Source organism: Molothrus ater, chromosome Z, assembly GCF_012460135.2.
Source record: "Molothrus ater isolate BHLD 08-10-18 breed brown headed cowbird chromosome Z, BPBGC_Mater_1.1, whole genome shotgun sequence".
Taxonomy (NCBI): domain Eukaryota; kingdom Metazoa; phylum Chordata; class Aves; order Passeriformes; family Icteridae; genus Molothrus; species Molothrus ater.
This window is the reverse complement of record NC_050511.2, coordinates 29,504,876-29,525,779: the sequence shown is the minus strand read 5'-3', so window position 1 is coordinate 29,525,779 and position 20,904 is coordinate 29,504,876. Positions and strand designations below refer to the sequence as shown.

At 35.3% G+C, this 20,904-nt stretch overlaps 1 protein-coding gene across 7 annotated transcripts in view; it reads left to right on the top strand.

Moving 5' to 3' along the window:
• PTPRD (protein tyrosine phosphatase receptor type D) overlaps positions 1–20,904 on the top strand; it is a 1,172,279-nt gene that overhangs the window by 466,661 nt on the left and 684,714 nt on the right. For all 7 annotated transcript variants that reach the window (XM_054517855.1, XM_036402900.2, XM_036402899.2 and 4 more), the window contains exon 6: positions 20,676–20,724. The gene's annotated coding sequence lies outside the window, so the exon portion shown is untranslated. The remainder of the gene's footprint in view (positions 1–20,675; positions 20,725–20,904) is intronic.

Sequence of the window (20,904 nt, the reverse complement as noted above, 5' to 3'; positions counted from 1 at the left end):
GAAGGGAAGGGAAGGGAAGGGAAGGGAAGGGAAGGGAAGGGAAGGGAAGGGAAGGGAAGGGAAGGGAAGGGAAGGGAAGGGAAGGGAAGGGAAGGGAAGGGAAGGGAAGGAAAGGAAAGGAAAGGAAAGGAAAGGAAAGGAAAGGAAAGGAAAGGAAAGGAAAGGAAAGGAAAGGAAAGGAAAGGAAAGGAAAGGAAAGGAAAGGAAAGGAAAGGAAAGGAAAGGAAAGGAAAGGAAAGGAAAGGAAAGGAAAGGAAAGGAAAGGAAAGGAAAGGAAAGGAAAGGAAAGGAAAGGAAAGGAAAGGAAAGGAAAGGAAAGGAAAGGAAAGGAAAGGAAAGGAAAGGAAAGGAAAGGAAAAGAAAAGAAAAAAGAAAAGAAAAGTAAAAGAAAAGTAAAAGAAAAGAAAAGAAAAGAAAAGAAAAGAAAAGAAAAGAAAAGAAAAGAAAAGAAAAGAAAAGAAAAGAGAAAAAAAATCTCAGTTCTCAAAGGGATCTATGATTATAATCTCATCCAAATATTTGACCAGTTCAGGGCTACCTAGAAGTTAAAGCACATTATTGAGTACATTGTCCAAAAGCCTCTTAAATATTGACAGGTTTGGGGCCTTGACTGCAATTCTTAGGAGCCTGCTTCAGTGTTTGATTGCCCTCTTGGAAAGAAGTGCTTCATATTGCTCAGTTGTGCTGGCACAACTAGTGGCCTTGCCCCATTGATCCAGCCTGTCCAGGTCCCTCTGCAGAGCCTTTTCACCCTCTAGCAGATCATCATTTCCACTCAGTTTGGTGTCCTCTGCAAATTGACAGAGGTGAAACTTGATTAACTCATCCAGGTCATTGGCAAAGTTATAAAACATGGCTGACCCCAACAAAGAGCCCCACTGAGGGGAACATCAGTTATGACTGACCACTGAATGGATGCAATTCCGTTAACCACCACTCTCCAGGCTTCCCCACAAATCTGTCTTTTACTCAGTAAAACACTGTGCCCATGCAAACCATTCCATTGTCTCCAGAAGAATACTGTGGGAAATGGTGTGAAAAGCTTCACTTAGGACTAGGTAAAAGACTGCTCTGCACTAGGGAGGCCTCACCTTGAGTATTGTGTCCAGTTTTTGTCACTACAATATAAGAAAGATATTAAGCTATTAGAGAACATCCAAAGAGGAGCAACAAACATGGAGAAAAGCCTTGAGAAGGCCTGGCTCAGGAGTGACTCAGTGAGGAGTGGCTCAGGTCACTTGATCCATTCAGCCTGGAGAAGAGAACTTACATACCTTTAATTGAGAAAAAACCTGTTACTTATAAACAGTTAAATACCTATTAATTAAAATGCTCTTATTCACTGTGTCTTAAGAAATAAGAAGCCATTAGAAAACATTGAAAACAATGAATAATTCTTTTATTATACCATAATCTTCCCAGCAAGGTCTGCTTAGAAATTTCAACCAAGTTCTGCTTTCTCAAATGTAAATAATTTAGTGCATTAATAAAAATGAGAATTACAGCACAATATTGCTTTTCTGTGATAATAAAAATGCAAAGAAATTTCAAAATATTTTTTTCATTTCAAATGAATTTTTGCAATCTTCAATAATGAAGATTGCAAAAATTCATTTATTGCTAATGTACATTTGTTTCATGTTTGCTATTCATGCAAAGACTGTGTGAAGATAAATTTAGGTATTAAATGAGTTGGAATGGCCTTATTCTCTAACAAGTTAGATCTTGTGATATTTAACAGACACCTCAGACTAAATTGCTCTAGCTTCTTATTTGTTGCTGTATAATCTGAAAGAACTAGAAATCAATCATATACCATGCATTTTTCTGTTTCAAGAAAAAAGTACAAAAAGTCACTAGTGATATATGGAACGACTGTGATGGGGTGAGAAGAACAACCATTCCTGTGTATTAACTATAACCTTTGACATCCTTCCAGAAAATAATACAAAACCACTTTTTTATTGTACTTCTTATATAAATAGAGTGCATAGAAAAAGCTTGAAGAAATAAGAGGAACTCCTAATATAATGCATCAAAATGAGTGGCATTTTTATAAAATACTAGATAGAAGAAAAAAGGAGGCAGAGTAATTATTTACTATAATTATACAATTTCATAACAAAATAATATTCTAGTTAAAATATTTTTACTAATGAAAACACAGTCTACTGCCACACCCATGGCTTTCAGTTCCACTCCCTTTTCATTATTGTTCTTAGGTGTTTATCTTTTTCATGTGACATAAGCACTGAATCCCATGGAACAATGAGAGCAGGTGGTTGAACTCCAAGGAAAACTCTTTCACATTGTGAAAGAGATCAAAGCAGACAGGTACATGAGGAAAATGTGGAAATATCACGTCTCAGGCTCTCATTTCTAAACCAGACTAAGGAGGTAGAAGAGGGAGAGAATTTGGTAATTTTCAGGTGATCTCCTGAAGTTTTCATGAAGTGAAACATGAAGTTTTCACTTGAAAAGCATAATCTAATTCCTAGTCATAGATTTGTATTCATAAAGTACCTACCAGTTTGTACTTGACATCCTTTTCAGGAGTCATGCTACCTCTCTAGGCCTGAGTAAGGAGTTGTGCAACTGGAGTATCATTAGGAACAATAGTGTGAGACATCAGGAAGCAAAATGAGTGGAGTGGGTTGACCATGGTTGGATGCAGGCACCCACCAAATCCGCTGTATCATTTTCCTTTGCCACTGGACAGGGAGAAAAAAAATGTTCGTGCATTGAGATAAGGATACGGAGAGGTCACTGACCAATTACTGTCACAGACAAACACTCAAGTTGAGATATTGATTAAATTTAATAAATTAAATTTAACAAAATCAGAACAGGAGAGTGAGAAGTAAAATAGATCTTAAGAACATCTTCCCCCCACTGTTTAGTCTTTCCCAGGCCCTTCCTCCCCCTCCTTCATCTCAGGGAGACAGGGAATGGGGGTTGTGATCACTTCATCACATTGTTTCTGCTGCTGCTCAGGAAAAAGAGTTCTTCCCCTGCTCCAGTGTGGTGTCCTTCCAATAGGAGACAGTTCTACACAAACTTCTTCCATGTGAGTCCATTCCCACAGGGAACAGTTCTTCACAAACTTGTCCAATCTGTGTCAGTTTTCTTCACACTGCACTGCTCCAGTGCTGGTCCCCCAGAGGATCACAAGTCCTACCAGAAAACCTGCTCCAGCATGGGCTCATCTCTCCGTAGGTCTGCAGGTCCCTGCCAGGAGCCTGCTGCAGTGTGGGCTTCCCACGGGCTCACAGGTCTCCTTCAGACATCCATCCACCTGCTCCAGCACATGTCTCCTCCACAGGCTGCAGGTGGATCTCTGCATCCCTGTGGTCCTCCATGGGCTGCAGGGGCACAGTAAACTGAGCTGCACCATGGGCTGCAGGGGAATGTGGGCTCCAGCACCTGGAGCACCTCCTCCCCCTCCTTTTCCACTGACCTTGCTGTTTGTAGAGTTGTTCCTCTCATTGTTCTCACACCACTGTTCCCTACATTTGAGGCTGCTCAGTATATTATGGGCTTTCTAGGCTGCAAGTGTGCATTTCTGGGTTATGTTTAGCTTCTCATAAACCATTACTCCTAAGTCCTAAGTGAATTGATTTATTCATGCCCCAGCCTGTACTGATACCAGGGATTGATGTGACCCAGGTGCAGCGCCTTGGTCTTGGTGTTCTTAAACCTCATGTCCAAAAGGAGAGTTATAAAAATTTTTGAGAGTGACTTTATTGTTTAGTATTGTGTTAATGTTTCTAATACAGCTCTGTATATGAAATACACACACAAAAAGGAAGTGCTTTGTTCAACATTTTGAACAAAGAATTAAAAGAATTAAAAGAATTATAAAAGAATTATATCTCTAAGTATCTAGAACCTAAAATAAATTAAAAGAAGGCACAAGACATAAATACATAACGCCACGAAGAAGGTGATTCTTCATGTTCCTAATGGAAGTGCTTTGATACCATGACTTTTATGTTTGATACTGCTTCTACATATGCTTACAGTTTTAATGGCTCAGTTATAATTTTTGACCTATATTTACATGAATCTTATATCACAGAGTTTTAAATTCACTCACACTCATTTCCTTGGAAATATACTTAGCTTTTCTGGAGTTTGCTTCACAGCTGTTATGTCTTAATACTAAACTTCAGCAGTTTTTTTTCAAATACTTAAAAAATATTGATGCTTAGTATTTAAATGGGATAGGAATGAAGTCTTGGCTGGGACATCATTAAGAAGGGGAATTCAGAAGACCTGAGAAAGAATAAAATGTATTACACCTTCTCTTTTTAGGCTCTTGTCATTTTAGGATATACCAATCTTTTTAATTTCTGTAGAAAATAAAGTTTTAAAAAAATATTTGAAAATCCAAATGACTTACTGTGGAAACTTGAGAAGTGCACTTAGGTTGGACAAGTTCAAATGAGCTCTCACTGCAACAGCTCTACAATAAGCAGAAGAAAAAAGCAAAAAGCACACAAAACCAGGTGAAAGACCATTTAAAAATCTAAACATATGATACACAAACTATGTATTTAAATTATATCACCCAAAAATTACCTCATAAAAGTTCCCTCACTTCATTAAAGTCTTCAACCAAATCCATACTTGCCAAATTTGTTATTTTAAGATTTTGAAAAAGGATTAGCTGAAATGGCAAGAGAAATCTTTGATATTTAAAATGAAGTGACTATCTATAACCTTCCACATTGTGTCAATTCCTGAGGAAATTGTAGTGGAACTAAAAAGTCACAACTTCATGAAACACCTGTCAGTAGTGGAAAACATAATGAAAAAATTGTTATGTCTGAAGATCTGGTCTATTATTTGACATTTAGAATCAACATAGCAAGCCTAAAGGAATGTAAATAAAATATTCAAAACCAGGTTGCATGAAGGAATCACTAAATAATGAGCTCAGGAGAAACACCTCACTATTGTAAAAATGAGGAATGTTATGACCAAAAAAAAAAGAAGCAGTAGCTTTTGAAACTCAGTTAGACAACTTTCACATTCACTTGCACAAGTATCATTTGTGTAAAGTCAAATAAACATATTTGCAGAAACTTGTTGAACTGCATTAATGTATGCATGTTCTTAATATACTATTTTTTTCTTGATGAAATTAAGATCTTAAGTATTTTTATAAATTATTATCTCTTGAGATAAAGATGACTCATCTACTTGCAATATTCTACATGTTATCCAGTAGATTCTACATGTTTTAGTTTATCTTAATTAAGAAGTCATAAAGTACCCTAAATTTATGTGATTTAGTTTATTTGTTACACAAAAATGTTACAGTAGATTAATAAACAACTGCACAGAAAAAAATAGGCACCCTCTATAACCTCTTCTTATGGTTACCTCTCAGAAGGTTATCACTTTCTTAGGGTTGTGCTACTTGTCGTCTCAAATTTGGAATCCATGCCAAATTGTATGGTCTCTTTATCCCATCTGAAAATGGTATGGATAGACACATATACATGTCATTACCTGTTTATTAGGTGTTTTCTCTACAAACCCCAGAGAAAGAGAAATATTTAAAAGAATTCTTTCAACTGTTTTTTTCTGTTTGTATTTTAGATTCCTCTGCTAATGTAGAGAACTTGGAAGAAAAAATGTATCTCAGCTTTAATAAAATATACTTGTGATACTTCTAGTGCTTATAAACAGAAATCATTTCAGAGCTCTTTATCTTTGAAGTGACAGAACATGAATTAATCCCAATTCGACAATGAGGAGACTGACAGACAAAACCATGATTTGAATTATTTGAATGAATAACTCTCCTGTTCATAATAGCAGGACCATATTGCTTCTCTTATCAGAATATCATGTAGTAAAATAATTGAAGGACTTCAACATAAAAATAAAAGTATTTTTGTAATTAAAAACAAATGTGTTCATTTTAAAATAGACAATACTGCTAATTTTAGACATGTTCAGATTCCAGCATCATTAGCCTCCACTGATATTTAATTATTTTACTTCATTGATAAAAACACTCGCAACATTTTTTTGTTTCCCTGATGCATGTAAATGTCTCAGAAGTTTGGTGTAGGATACATACAAATTTTAAGTAATTCTATAAGATAATGCAGTGCATCAGAATCAGCAGAATCAGATTTAAAGCACTTTTGTTCACATTTAGAAGCTTTTTTTCTTTAATGAAATCTCTACAGTAAATTACTCCAAAGCTGGAACACAATGTATAAGAGAGATAATAGTTTAGCACCATGAACTATCTTTCCAGGATTTTTTTCTAAATTCATTTCAAGTGAGTTAGAAGATTTCTGGGAAACAGAGGCATATACACAATTAAGAATATGCACAAGTAAATATGCACAAGTATATACAATTCCGAAGTAACTCGGTCTTCTTGCACCCAGGAAGTCTGAATTCTTTCTTTGACTTTTGACTTGGGGATGAACTAGTATTTCTTACTGGTGGGGTTCTGATGGAAAATTTGCTGTCTCAATCTCCTTTGAATGGTTATCTTACATTATGTTGTAATGGCACTCTCTCCCTTTCTCATTTTTTGTCACCATCACTCACACACAAATACAAGTTTTATTATCATCTACTTCCTTGACACGTACAATAGAATTTGTAGATTGATAGTGTGAAATAATTTTCAGACATGTGTTGTTGGTTTCTAGCTCAGATCAAGGTATTACTAAATCATGTAAGTGAAGTTTAGACATATTGATTTCACTGATTTCTATGTGTGTTTTGACATAAAAGATGAAAGCACAGTATTTGCCACTTGTTCTGTCAATTGTTCTTTGTATGAATATATATCAAAAAGTACATACATAATACTTTTTAATATAAACTTGATTTCCATGATTTGATTATTTATACTTATGGCATTACTATACCATGAGTATATGGTATACTATATTACTATATTGCACAATATATTCTGAGACAACTACTTTAGAATTCACATTCTCTTGGAATATATTATCTGGGAAAAAGCTGGCATCTAAATTTTGAATTTTAAAGTCAAAGCTGATAAAATTTCTATAGATAATAAAATCGGAATCCCTACTCTCAGGAGCCACAGAAAAGCTGAAGGCTTGCATAATCATTTTTTGTAGAATGAGGATTGTTTTTCTTTACCTCTTGACAGAAGTTAAATGTTTAATGCTGTTAGGTCTAAAAACAATAAAAGAAAGCAATGTTTTAATCAAGGTTTAGAAAAGTAGAAAGTTAGTAAACTATGTAAATTATATAAAACAAAGAAACATCACTTATGGTTGGATAGTTGGTAAATTTTAATGAACTATAACAATATGTAAAGTACTGTTATGTGGCCTAATGAATGATAGTTAAATGACAAGGTGATCAAATATAAGATGTACACAGAATCATGGCTAGTCCTGTTTAATATCTTTATTGGTGATCTGGATGAGGAAATCGAGTGCACCCTTAATCAGTTTACAGGTGACACCAAGCTGTGTGGGATTGTTGAACTGCTGGAGGGCAGGAAGGCTCTGCAGAAGGATCTGGACAGGCTGGACCATGGGCTGAGGCCAGTGGTGTGAGGTTCAACACTTCAATATATCAGATCCTGCCCTTGTGTCATACCAATACCAGGCAGTGCCACAGGCTGGGGCAGAGTGGCTGCAAAGCTGCCCACAGGAAAAGGACCTGGGGGTGCTGGTGACAGCAGCTGAACATGAGCCAGCAGTGCCCAGGTGGCCAAGAAGCCACAAAAGATCAGTGGCATCCTGGCTTGTCTCAGTCTGGCTAGCAGGACCAGAAGAGTGATCTTCTTCTGGTACTTGGAACTGATGGGAGGCTCCACCTTGAATCCTGAGTTCAGTTTTGGGTCCCTCACCTCAGGAAAGACATTAAGGTGAAGTTTGTCAAGAGGACAATGAGACTGGAGAAGGCTCTGGGTCGCAAGTTCTGTGAGTAGAGGCCTGGGGGAGTGGGTATTGTTTGGCCTGCAGAAAAGGAGGTTGAGGGGAGAACTAATTGTCCTGTAAATGTCTGAAAGGAGGCTGTAGAAATATAAATCTTGTTCTTTTCTCCCAAGTAACAAGTCATAGGAGAAGACAAAATGGCCTCAAGTTGCCTCAAGGACGGTTAGACTTCATATTGGGAAAAAATTTTCCATGAAAATGCTTGTCAAGCATTTGAAATTGCTTCCCAGGGAAGTGATGGAATCACCATCCCTAAGGCTGTCTAAGATGTGGTGCTTAAGGAGTTGATTTAATTGAGGATTTGGCAGTGTTGGGTTAACAGCTGGACTCAGTGAACTTTGCCAAACCACACTGTTCTATGTGGTGTTTGCCAAACCACACTGTTCTATGGGGTGTTTGCCAAACCACACTGTTCTATGATGATTTATGCATATGTGTCTACATAAAGCACTAATTTCTAAATTTCCCAAGAAATTAATCAATATATTCAACAAAAGCAAATGTAAAGCTCAGCCCCTGCAATGGATAAACATAGACACAGAACAGGTCAGGCACAACTGCTTTGGAGCAGCAGAAGACACCCCAGGGATGTCAGGGTCACCTTCAGGGAGTGGGACCCCAAGGCAAAAATGAAGCCACAGCCACATCACAGGCTGGACTACCAGGTTACCAGCCAGCAGATCTGGGGAAAAATCTTGCTCTGTGTCTGAGGCCTGAGTGCTGTATCCAGCCTAAGGCTTCTTTGCACATGACAGGCATTGACCTACTGTAGGGACTCCCAAGGAGTCCCTCAAAATGAGATGTGGACCTCAACACAAGCTTGGGTCACAAGAGGCTCCAGAACTGTGCCTGTTCATTCTGGGAAGGAATAACATTATGGAGGGCCCTTTCTGATGTGTACAGATACCTGGTAGAAGGGAACAGAGAAGACAGAGCCAAACTCTGCCTGATACTGTTTAATGGCACTATTAAAAATAAAAATATATAACACAACAAATAATGGCTAGATATTAGAAAAAGCTTTTCATTTAAGTGTGATTTTCTTCTAGTATAAATAGCTCTGAGAACTTTGGAATTTTCCTCCTTGGAGATGTTTGAACCTAACTGACCATATTTGAGGAGAAGACTGCTTTGTCTCTCTCTAATACTTGGTGGTTGAGTGTTGGTGGTACAGCTGTGGGAACAGAGCACCACTGCTTGCTCAGAGACACGATCAGACATTAATTTCCTGAGCCGGATACTTAACCTGGTGAACTACAGTTTCTTTTCCAATATTTCTATTCCACAGCCAGTTCCCATACTTCCCATTCACATGAGCCAAGGCCCAGTGGCTGTGACCAGCCCAGACACAGCACCAGAGTCCCTGGAGCAGGACATTCAGGCTAATCACTAGCGTATTGCATCTGGCTGGATCGCCAACATCTGTGCTCTCTTGGCTCCACCTCAGCAGAGCATTGGCTGCCCGTGGATGTGTGTTGCTAGAGAACCATTGCTTTTGCTATCTATCACATTGTGTGTTAGGCAGCAGGCATATACTGATAATGTGGCTCTAGGCCAGTCTCTGTGACTCTCTCCCCAGCTAGTGCCAGTTAGCTGCTGTCACCAAGGTTTCTGTCACCAGCTGCTCTCCTACCTCAGATATCTTAATGAAAAGCAAAGCTCACACTGTTTATGTGAAAAAGTTTTTCTACTGTTTATTTGCTTTCCAGATCAAAGACCATTTATCCAATCAGAGAGTGCCAATTAGTCAATCTTTCCTTCACCTCAACAATGTTTTCAAGAAGGTTTTATCACATAAGGACAAAAGCCTAGGTCTTTGACTCTAATAAAAGGACAAAAATCTTCCTTGTCATAATCTACCTGAAATATATATAATGGATGCAAATAGTGATGAGTATAATTTTCCACCATGAAAAATAATGAGTTATAAATGTAAGAGACAGTCAAAAAAAAAAAAGGAATTCTGCTGCATAATAATTTGTGGGGTTTTTGAAGTGTATGTTTTTTCAGGGAAAGATTTATTTGCTCCTTAAAAGGCTTTAGGACAGGTCTGGGTTGAGGAGAATCCAAATTTCAGTGGTTACCAGTGGGATTTAGAGCTTCATTTCATAGCAAACAACTTTGAATTGGATACAACAGTGATATGAACCATTCTGCTCACAGTTCTGTTCATTCTGTGCCTGTTTGACAAAAAATATACAAAAAACCCACACTTCTCCATTAACTATAATAATGTCATAAACTCTTTCATGTATGCTTTTTCCAAAAGCTGGCCACCCTATTTACTACATTCCTAATGAAAAAGAGGTTTAAATATATTACAAATTCGACAACACTGTTATTTTTTTACCTACAAACTGCAAATAATTTGTTGTCACACAGAACAATGTCAAGTTGATAGCAACCCCATAAAAAACAGTTTTTAATTTCTAGCTGTCCTAATGAAGATGTTGTAAAAGTTTCAGTCTTCTGGACTGTTGTGTGCTCATCATAAATGAACAAAGTGATATGTTACATGTTTCATCAAATACAGTGATGTCAAACATATTATTATTGTTTATTCACAGATGAAGAACACATACTCATTTTATGGTACAGTCCACCATTACATATCTTTCTCCTTCAATTGATACAAGAGAATGCTAAAAAGATGTCCTAGTGCCATAACCCATTAGAGTGTAGAATAGCTCCAGAGCTCTCATTAATGTTTGAGATCACAATGGAAGAGTACTGAGAAAAATATATATTAAAAATGCTTTTACTTTAGGAGTGCTTTTTTCTTTGAGTTTGATTTACCAAGCACACCATTTTATAGTAATTCAAATATTGTAGCTCATCACCAAGTAAAATACATTAAAAAAATGTATAAGCTAAAAGGTTTTTACCAAATATTTGTGCATTTTTCCAGTATTTGTAATTCTTCAGTAAAAATTATAATCTGATACATGTTTATAACTAAATTTTTGCTTGATACTTTTCTCTGTTAATTGTAAGAAAGCAAGCTGTGACATGAGAACAGACTAGCCTGTTTATTGACTTTGATTTCTTCAAAACAGTTTTTTCATATACTTTCACATACAACATAAAATACCTAAGGTGAATCTCAGCCTTCAACATTCACATTCTGTAAAACAAACTTTCAGAAGACTAATCATAAACCCCTTTGTATTAGAAGTGCATTTTTGCTTTCAAATTGGAGGTCCGAAGCATTGGTGTAACTACAAGGTGTATCAAGAAAAAAAATCAGGCTTGCAGTTGTGAATAGTGAGTAGCAGTTACCTTTATACTCCTTGACTCTCAACTCTTATTCTTTTCCCTTTAACTGTTCTGTTTCATTAATCTAAAACATTTATCTACAAATCTACTACTTTTATGATGTCATGTAATAAATTTACTCATTTATTAAAATATAAACAAACAGAAATATTTACCTAAATAAGGAAGAAATCAGTCCAGCATCAATGGTTGATATTTTCAATAGTTGCTTTAGGAGTACTGCATGCCACCTGTCAATATTTATGTAATCCAGGTATTCTGGTTTATAAGAGAAATTAAAATTGGGTTGACTCTTAACAGAAATTTCAGCTGTTAAAATTGTCTTTCCAGACTTCACAGTAAAAAGATTTTTACAAAAATCCATTTTCATATTCAATAGCACACCTCCATGGATTGAAATCACAAAAAACAACCCATTTCTTGCTACAACCTAGGGCACAACAAAAGGGATCATAAAATAAATGTGTCTAGTCTATTCCACAGTCTCAAGAGAGACTGGGTTGTTCATATCTGCAATTGATTCTGATTCTTCTCATGTCCTTAGAATTTCTTCTATTTTATGACTAGTTTGTCTTCTTATCCTAAATGATAACAAATCACTGGACAGTTAGAGTCCTTTAAAAGTTTTATACTGTGTAAGAGGACATCATTGCATAAGGTTTAGCATAAATCATTCTTTTACAGGGTTAGATTTCAGTGACATTAATTTGAGATATTTAAAAAGAATACTGTTTCTCAAAGTGTGATTTTTTTTCTTTTGTGACATTTCTGTCTCTCTCTCTCTCCTTTTTTTTCTTATGTAGAAAAGTTTCCACTGAAAACAACTTAAAGACATAATGGCATTGTTACATACTCGTCTAGACAGGATTATAGTGCCATATTACACTAGGCCATGGAGGAAGTGATAGAGATTCCTGAGTATTCTGGAACGTGGCTAAGTGGGAGAGCTCTGAGGGTTGTGATCAATGGAGTAGAATCCAGTTACAGGCTGGTGTAGTTACTGGTGTTCCCCAAGGAGCAATACTGGATCCAGCCATAGGGATGAATAGTACTCTCAGCAAGTTTGCTGATGAGGTGAAACTGGGGGAAGGGGCTCGTCCACCTGAAGGCTGTGCTGCCATTCTGTGGGACCTTGATTGGCTGGCAGATTGTGTGGAGAAAACTTTATGAAGTTCAACAAGGACAAATGTTGGGTCCTGCACCTGAGGAGGAATAACCTCAAGCACCAGTATAGGTTCAGTAGAGAGCAGTTCTACAGAGGTCCTGGGACTCTTGGCGGATCACAAGCTGACCATAAGCCAGCAGTGCCATTGCAGCCAGGAGAGCCAATGGTATTCTGGGGCGTATCAGAATGAGTGTGGACAGCAGATCAAGGGATATCAACAACCTTCTAGTTCACAGAATCACAGAAACACATAATCAGTGACAATCACAGGTGGGGAGGGACTGCAGTGGATCATCTGTCCCTGCCCAAGGAGAGTAATCTCAGAGCACACTGCACAGGAATGATGAGCCAGATGGTTCTTGAATATCTCCAGTGAGAGAGACTTCCACAACCTCTCTAGGCAATCTGTTCCAGTGCTCAGTCACCTCCACAGTAAAGTTCTTCCTCATGTTCAGGTGGAACTTTCTGTTCATCAGTTTCTGCTCACTGCCTCTTGTCCTGTTGCTTGGCACCACTGAGAAGAGCCTGGTCCATCCTTTTGGCTCCCCCATTTTAGATATCAATACACATTTTGTCTCTTCCCAAAGCTGAACTGACCTCAACATGAGATGAGGTGAATTAGTTTGAATGCTAATAAAGCTGAGGCCGTCCCTGGATGGGCCATTCACTGAAGAGTTGGACCCAATGATCCTTGTAGTTCAGGTCGCCCGGGGAGTTTTGGAGTCCCCCTCTCTGGAGACATTCAAAATCCACCTGGACACATTCCTGTGTGACTTTGCCTTGGCAGGGAAGTTGGATGCTCTACAGAGGTCCTTTTCAAATCAAAATATTCTGTGGTTCTGTGAAACATCAAAACTGGGATGTTAGTATAAGCAATACTAATATAGCTACATTTACAAATGGACATTGTGAAGGGAACTACTATGTTTAAAAGGCTAAGTATCTTACCACTCATTCATCTCATAGGATGACTTCCTCCTCCTGTGAAACTCTAAATAATGTATCTTCTTAAAAATATTTAGGTTGAAGATTTATTTTTGCTTGCAGATTTGATGAACTTTTAACTTGTTTAATTTTTTTTGTTTGTTTTTAGAAGAATGGAGCCAATTTTCTGTTAGTGTAAAATAACATTATAACATTTAACTGGATTCTGTAAATTGTGGAATCAGTTAGGTTTTATATCCGTTCTTTCCAAGTTTCACCACTAAGTTTATATCATTAATTTATCATGGCTTTTTGTCTTGGATCAAAGATTGTTGATTTTAGCAAGTATTTTGTGGTGTGTCTTCTGATAAAGATGTATTTTTTTTATAGTTCAGATTTGTGGAGGATATTTGGAAGGTGATGTTAGACTCAGATTTGATATTTAGTGATTCTAATACTCTATATTCCATAAGTTATGTGAATAAGCCAGGATCTTTTAAATTCTTTACATACAGTGACTTTATAGTTTTTGCAACTGCTTGGGAAATGGATTAACCATAAATGGAGACCTGTGTGATAAGACTGCACGACTATTCCAAGATTTGAGAGTAAAGCATGTGGGAGTGGCCTTCTATATGGTCAATTAAAAGATTGACTGGCTTATGCTTCTTTATGTACAGGCTTATGTTACTTCTTTTTTCTGCTTTGTGCAGATTGATTCAATAGAAAAAAAATCCTGCAAAAATATCAGATGAAAAAGTGCAATTAAAATATTATATAAAGGTGAAATCAGTTCAAAGGCAATGAAGTTTTAAATTTGCTTTACAAAGAATTAATAAATTTGAATTCTGATGACTAACATTTTTACATAAGTGAAATTCCACCACAGTGTTAACTCTAAAAATTTATTCTAATTGGATGGTAGAATCTCTAAAGAACAGCTTCAAGAACTGAATAGCACATAAACTGAAGGCTTAGAACAAATATTAGAATTGCATATTTTTATTTTCAAAAACCTAATTAATTTTATTACTCAGTGCATTGAGAAGTCCTGATTCATTAATAACTCATGTTACATGACACACTGTTGCTAATACCATTTTAGTTCTTTATCTGAAAAGAGACATTTGTTTCTTCAAGAGCTGCCTTTTCTCTAATAAGTGTCAGATGACAGTATGATAACCTCTAACAACCGTCCATGCTAGCATCTATCTTGTACCTATTAGTAGCAAGAGTTCACAATATAGTTGCATTCAGTTTTTATATTAAGAAGGCTTCAACAGTTCTTCTTCAGCTACTGGTTTTTAATTTGTGAGTCATTTTTTAACCAAAAAAATTGTTCCCAAATATTTTTAAACTGAAAAAAGTCTCCCTTTAGTAGTTTCAGTTCATATCTTTATGAATACATAAAAAAAGGATTATGTTCAGTTCCTGTATAGGTAATTAGAATGTTATACATTTGTTAATAAACTAATAGTCTCTATTTTAATATCATATTAAAAAGATAGTAACATAACTGGTATCCTGCACTTCTTGTGAACATCTGCAAATTTAAAGACCTAGAAAACAACATGAGAAAAAAGCCAAACCAGCTTTTTTGCTAAGTACTGTTGGACTTCAGCCCTTTCATGTGAGAATATGTTTGACTTCCCTGATTTCAATTTGTTGTTATAAATACTAGAAAGATAAAAGATGAAAGATGTTAGAATTAACTGATTTGAATCATTCTTCCTTTGAAAATTATATAGAATCTCTATATAATCTCTTTGTTGTCTATTTAAAATCAATTGCATGGTCATAGGCCTATAAAGAAGCTTTTGCTATTAAAGTGTGCATATTTACAGTATAACATTTAAAGATACCTGTATTTACATTCTTAACCCACAATACAGATTTTATAGATAAACATTTCTGAAGGAATGAATAACTAAAGTGACAAGCCACCTGCAACTTTGACTTTAAAATTACCAATATGGTGCTGAAGCAAATGTTAATGTCAGTGCAGCTTGAGGAAGATTCATACTGTTTATAAATGGTGATACTTATGAGAGAATTACTTTTTCTGAAATGTTTTTTATGTTTTTGACTCTGTAAGTCCAATTTATTTACAAACTGCTAAAACATTATTTTTTCCATGATGAGAAAAAAAGGAAATATTATATAATTACAATTTCATTAAGGGGGATGTAGGGTGTACTATTACATTCTTTTAAGCAGACCAGTAAAGTGTGGATGAGATGTAGCCACCAACTGTTTGAAAAAATTACTTTCAGTTAACGAGGAGTCATTATTAATCATTTCAGCTGGAGAGTTCCACAGGGGGCTGTTTTGGCCATGCTGTTTTTCAGCATCTAAAAGAAAAGAGATTTGAATGACAGAAGAAACCATAAGCTTTAAAAATCTCTGGCTGATGGATAGCTGGGCAGGATTGTAAATGCTCTGGAGGATAGGATTAGAATTAACAAAAATCCTAACAAATTAGACAATTTATACAAAACAAGAGTGTGCAAGAAAAGTACAAGGATGCTATGACACAATGCACATATTAAACAAAAATAATTGGATAGACTGCAGTGACACAAAATTTTAACATAGTGTAATATTAAAAATTTGTTGCAACATAGACAAATTCTTAATAAATCCCACAGTACTGCTTGTTACACCATCAAAATTTCACAACCTGTTTAAGCATACCATATCTCCTTTCCTGATTTCTCTATGCTCATCCTTCTGCTTTTAAAGGCAAGTAGTGAAAGGGAAAGTGAAGATTCACACAGGCAAATAATAACATACTACAAGCTCCGTATCTGAACATCATCCACACTGGAATCAAAGAGCATCTGCCTTGAAGGTCAAGTATAGCCATTCCAGCATATAAACATTCCAGCACAGAAACAAAAGGAGATAACAAAGTAACACGGCAAGGAAAAATTAGTCTGTAATAGAAAACTTTGATAGTATTGTCATGTAATGGATATGGGATCTTTGCTGTGGTAGGGAATCCCAAACTACAATGTTTTGGTGACAAGGCTGGATGGGTTTTCAGTTAAGGTTAGTACTGAGAAGAAAGGGAGAGGTATTTTATGCAAGTATAGATTATCTGCCAGGAAATGTATATATGTTGTAATTAATTTAATCTCCATAAAATAATTGAATAACATATGGGTTTGTGGTTTTAGGCTTTGATATATGAACACTTGTATTTACTTATAAACCAGAATATTCCTTCAGGAGAATTAGAAAAAAGGATTATATAATTTAATGGAACTTTTTGATTTCTTCAGGAGGCATTTTTTGTGTCTTTTGAAGAAGTGTTATGAGATTGACAAAGGTTATGATTCAGCAACAATAGAAAAATGTTGTGAAATGTCTGTTGTCGGAATATTACAAAAATGAAAACACACAGATCAAACATAAAATTGGGAATAATAGCATTTGGCATTTTTTTGAAGTGAAGGAGACACATATCAGGAAAATTACAGACCAGTCCTAAATAAAATGCATTCCTACTGCTCTTATATTAGGTTTTACTCAAATCTGTTTCAAGTTTTGAAAGAACTAGAAAACACAATATTCTATGTAACTATTACTGATCTCTTTTACACTACACTGTTTTTCTAAAAATCTAAGAAATGGGAAAGGATCTTGTATTCATAGAATAATAGGATCATTAAGATTGGAAAAGATTTTAAAGCTAATCAAGTCCAACCTTTCACCAAGCACTGCTATGTTCCCCACTAAGCCATTTGCCCAAGCACCACGCCTACATGTTTTTGAACACTTCCAGAGATGGTGCAACCCTGAGCAACCGCTTCCAAACTAAACACCCTATCAGTGAAGAAATTTTTCCTAATCTAGAATCTCCCCTGATGATACAAGAGGCCATTTCTTCTTGTTCCATCTCTTGTCACCTGGGAGAAAAGGCTGATCCCCCACCTCACTACAACTCCCTTTTAGGCATTAGCAGAGATCAATAAGATCCCCCTTAAGCCTCCCTTTCTCCATGAAAAAAATTTAGAATAATTTAGACATACAAAAATAACTAGATAGTGGTGCAAAAAACTAATTTACACTTAAACAAAATGTTTAAAATTTCTCTTTCATAGTCCATTTGGAACACCCTTAACTTTTAATTTTGTCCTCCTTTTGGAGTGGGTATCTCAGGATGCTAATAGTGAGAGTGAAATAAAATTTTGGACAATGTTTTTCCTAGGATTGAATTTAACTTTTCAAGTCTTTTGATACTTGGCAAAACCTTTGCAAAGAAAATTAGAATTAATGTGAGATAGTAATACACACTGTTGGAATTCCTTCTGGAATTTGTCTTTGTATTCATCATCATAAAAGTAGAGGAAATTATTTTCTATGCTGAATTATAAACAGTATTTAAAATTCAAATTGCAAATATACCATTGAAAACAACATTTTATTCCCTTCCTTTTTTTTTTTTTTTACCTGATCTGTTGAAAGGGAAGTATAGTATCATTGCCCAGTAATGAGTCATCACAGAGTGATAGTTACTGCCTGGTAGTTCATATGGTGCCTTTAAAAGGGGGGAGTTATAAAAGAACTTTGAAAATTAAATAGTCTACTTAGGTAATGAACACCATCAGTGGTTTTTACTGAAGTTATAATCTCAATAGAATAAAGCATTTTCTTATTATAATAGCCTCTTTCTTATTTTTGAAAATTGTGATGATTCCAGGTTTGGTGAAATTTAAACAATTTTGTAAAGATAAGCTTTAAAAACTTGACAACTGTTGAAGAAACATCCTGTAATAGTGGAAACTTGCTAAACATTTAAATTATTGCTGAATATTGTCCTTGAGTTATGTGTGCAAACTTAGAGAATAAATCACTTTTTACATTAAATAAAACGAAATTACTTCCAGGAGGCAGAGTTCCTGTTCTCTTTAAAGTACAATTAATTTCTGGCAATACAATACAATGAACTATCTTACTGATATTTTCAATTTATATACAAAGAAATAATTTATAAAAATAGCATTTTCATCTAAACCTGAGAGTGTATAATTAGAACTCCCAAAAAGATTTTACAGAGCAGGAAAGTTTGTGAACAAAGAGAGTTTGTAACTTTTCTGGATCAATATTTTAGTTCACAGCAGAACTAAGATTATGCATAAGGATTATTAGCACATAATTTCCCAATTTTAAGTACTTGGAGGCCTTCTATGTAAGGATCAGAGTGCTGCCACAAACTAATTTTGTAGGGAAGGTAGTAATATAGAGGGTTTTTCACCCAATTTCAGTTCTAGGTAACTTTTTTTCCTCCAGTTGGTTAAAACTAGAGCAAAATAGTCTAGCCTAATTGTCCCCACGGAGATTCAAAATAATAAAATGGAAAAAGGTTGTAGACACTCAGGTTATTTTAGATTCTTAAGACAGTGCTTGCAAAGTATATTTAGCTTAAGAGGTATATTTTCACTTGCACTGTGATTCTCCAATCAGATTTCATTTACTGCTGTTGTTCTAAGACAAGGAAGGGGAAGAGAAATAAAAAATACCAAAAAATTGTTGTGAGAAAAAGTTAAACTATTAAAATATGAATTTTGTTGGTTTGTTTGGGTTTTCCTTGTTTTTTCCTCCTAGCCAAATATTGCCTGATGACTTCTGCAGAGACAACAGACTTTTCAGCAGGTTGAGAGACCTAATACTAAATGTATTTTTATGGTGGGAATTCTGAGGTCTTTAATTTGAAGACATTGATAAGGTTCCACTGGATTTTCACTGATAAATGTTCAGCTCAAACCCTAGTTAGAAACTAAAAGTAAAAAAAACTAGACTATTTTAATATAAAGAAAGGGTAAACAGATATATTTTTATCCTCAGGTTATTTTTTTTAATGTGTAAAACCCTTTGGGAAAAAAAATCTGCTAATCTTTGAGCCATGAAACAAACCCCAAACCAGCAAACAAACCCAAAATCCAAGAGCAATCCCTCAAAAATAAAAAAACAAACAAACAAACAAACAAACAAACAAAACAACCAATGTAAAAAAAAATAAACCAACAACCAAAAAACCCCACAAAACTAATTTATGTAATACAAACACCATGGAAAAATTGTTAAAACTTGGCAACACTGCAAGAACTGAATGGATAATCTGTTAATAGGATGTCTTGAATAATCTTAAGATTACAGAGGCATACATGCTTCCTCCAAAGCATGGAGATTACCAATATAGTATCTAATATTTTTCTTTTATATGTTAATTATCATTAGCATAAAACTAAAATAAATTCTATATTATTTTTATGTAATTTTTCTATGTATCTTTCTTTTCTACTATCCAAAGAGACACATTTTTATTTTCTGTATTTTCTGATATTTATTTACCAGATTTTAAATTTTGAGCATTAATCTTCATTAATGTTGCACTGGAAAGAGAAAAATGCCTGTAGACAAAAAGTTGGAAAGTAATTTGCTGCAGGAAAATCAATTTTAGATTGTTTTTATTAAGCTAATGTGTAACCTCAAACCTTATTAATGGAATAACCATGGTTATAGTATTGATAATTTTAACAAATCTAAGCAATTATAAAAAAATGCATCCAGTTCCATGAAATGAATGTTAATTCAAAGATGAATCATTTGTATTTGATGATCATAAAGGAATTTGCTGCACTAATCTGTTTTCTTCCTCTGCTTTTATAGAAAGCATTTCCTCTTGCATCCCTGTATTCGCAAACATCCATGTCCAGTCAGACTCTATTGCTTCTACCCTGGTGCACTTTCATCAGTCATCACAAAGCACTCTTACCCCTTTCAAACCAGAAAATAGATCCATTTTTATTATTTTAATTGTTTTGATTTCCCCTTCCTAGAACTGAAATCCTAAAATATGGTCTGATGTTTTCTGTTACTTTCTAAGCATAAAAGTAATTTGTTTTCCAAATGAAATTTTTATGTTCAAATAAACTCCTCAAGTCATAATTTAAATTGCTCTGGTGTGCAGTCGGAGTTCTTCTATCTGGATATCCCTGGAGTTTACTGGTGTCCACAGAAATTCACAAATTTTAATTTCCAGGAGAGAGCTTAAAATTGATTTTTCTTCAAAACACTGTGTGGGTGTAGGGAGAGGAAGACTGAACACACTTGAAAGCTTAGGCTTTAATTGGGCTGCTTTTCTGACATAAAATGTGCTTATTTCAGAATGCACTCTTTGAGGTTTAAGTAAATTGAGGTTTAAGTCAATCATGTAGGGTATATGTAAGTTAATTATTTGTGGTTTTTACAAGTATTGAACAAGCATTTACTTGTTTTGTTGTATATCTAATGTCTGACTATTTATTGCCAGTGATGATAGAAAGCTTTTGTTTTGTGTTTTTCAGATCTCAGGATAGAGTTGTTTTGATTGTGTTCCAAACCTGCAAGCTCAGGGTGAGTAAGAAGACTTGTTATTTCTTTATCCTGAATTGGGATGGTTCTGTGAATAACTGTTTTCTACCATATGATCATATTTCCTCACACATAAAAAGCCCAAAGAAGTCCCACCGAGTCTGTGATAACATCAACCAGTAATGTCAGTGATTAATTAATCTCTATTTGTTTCAAGATACT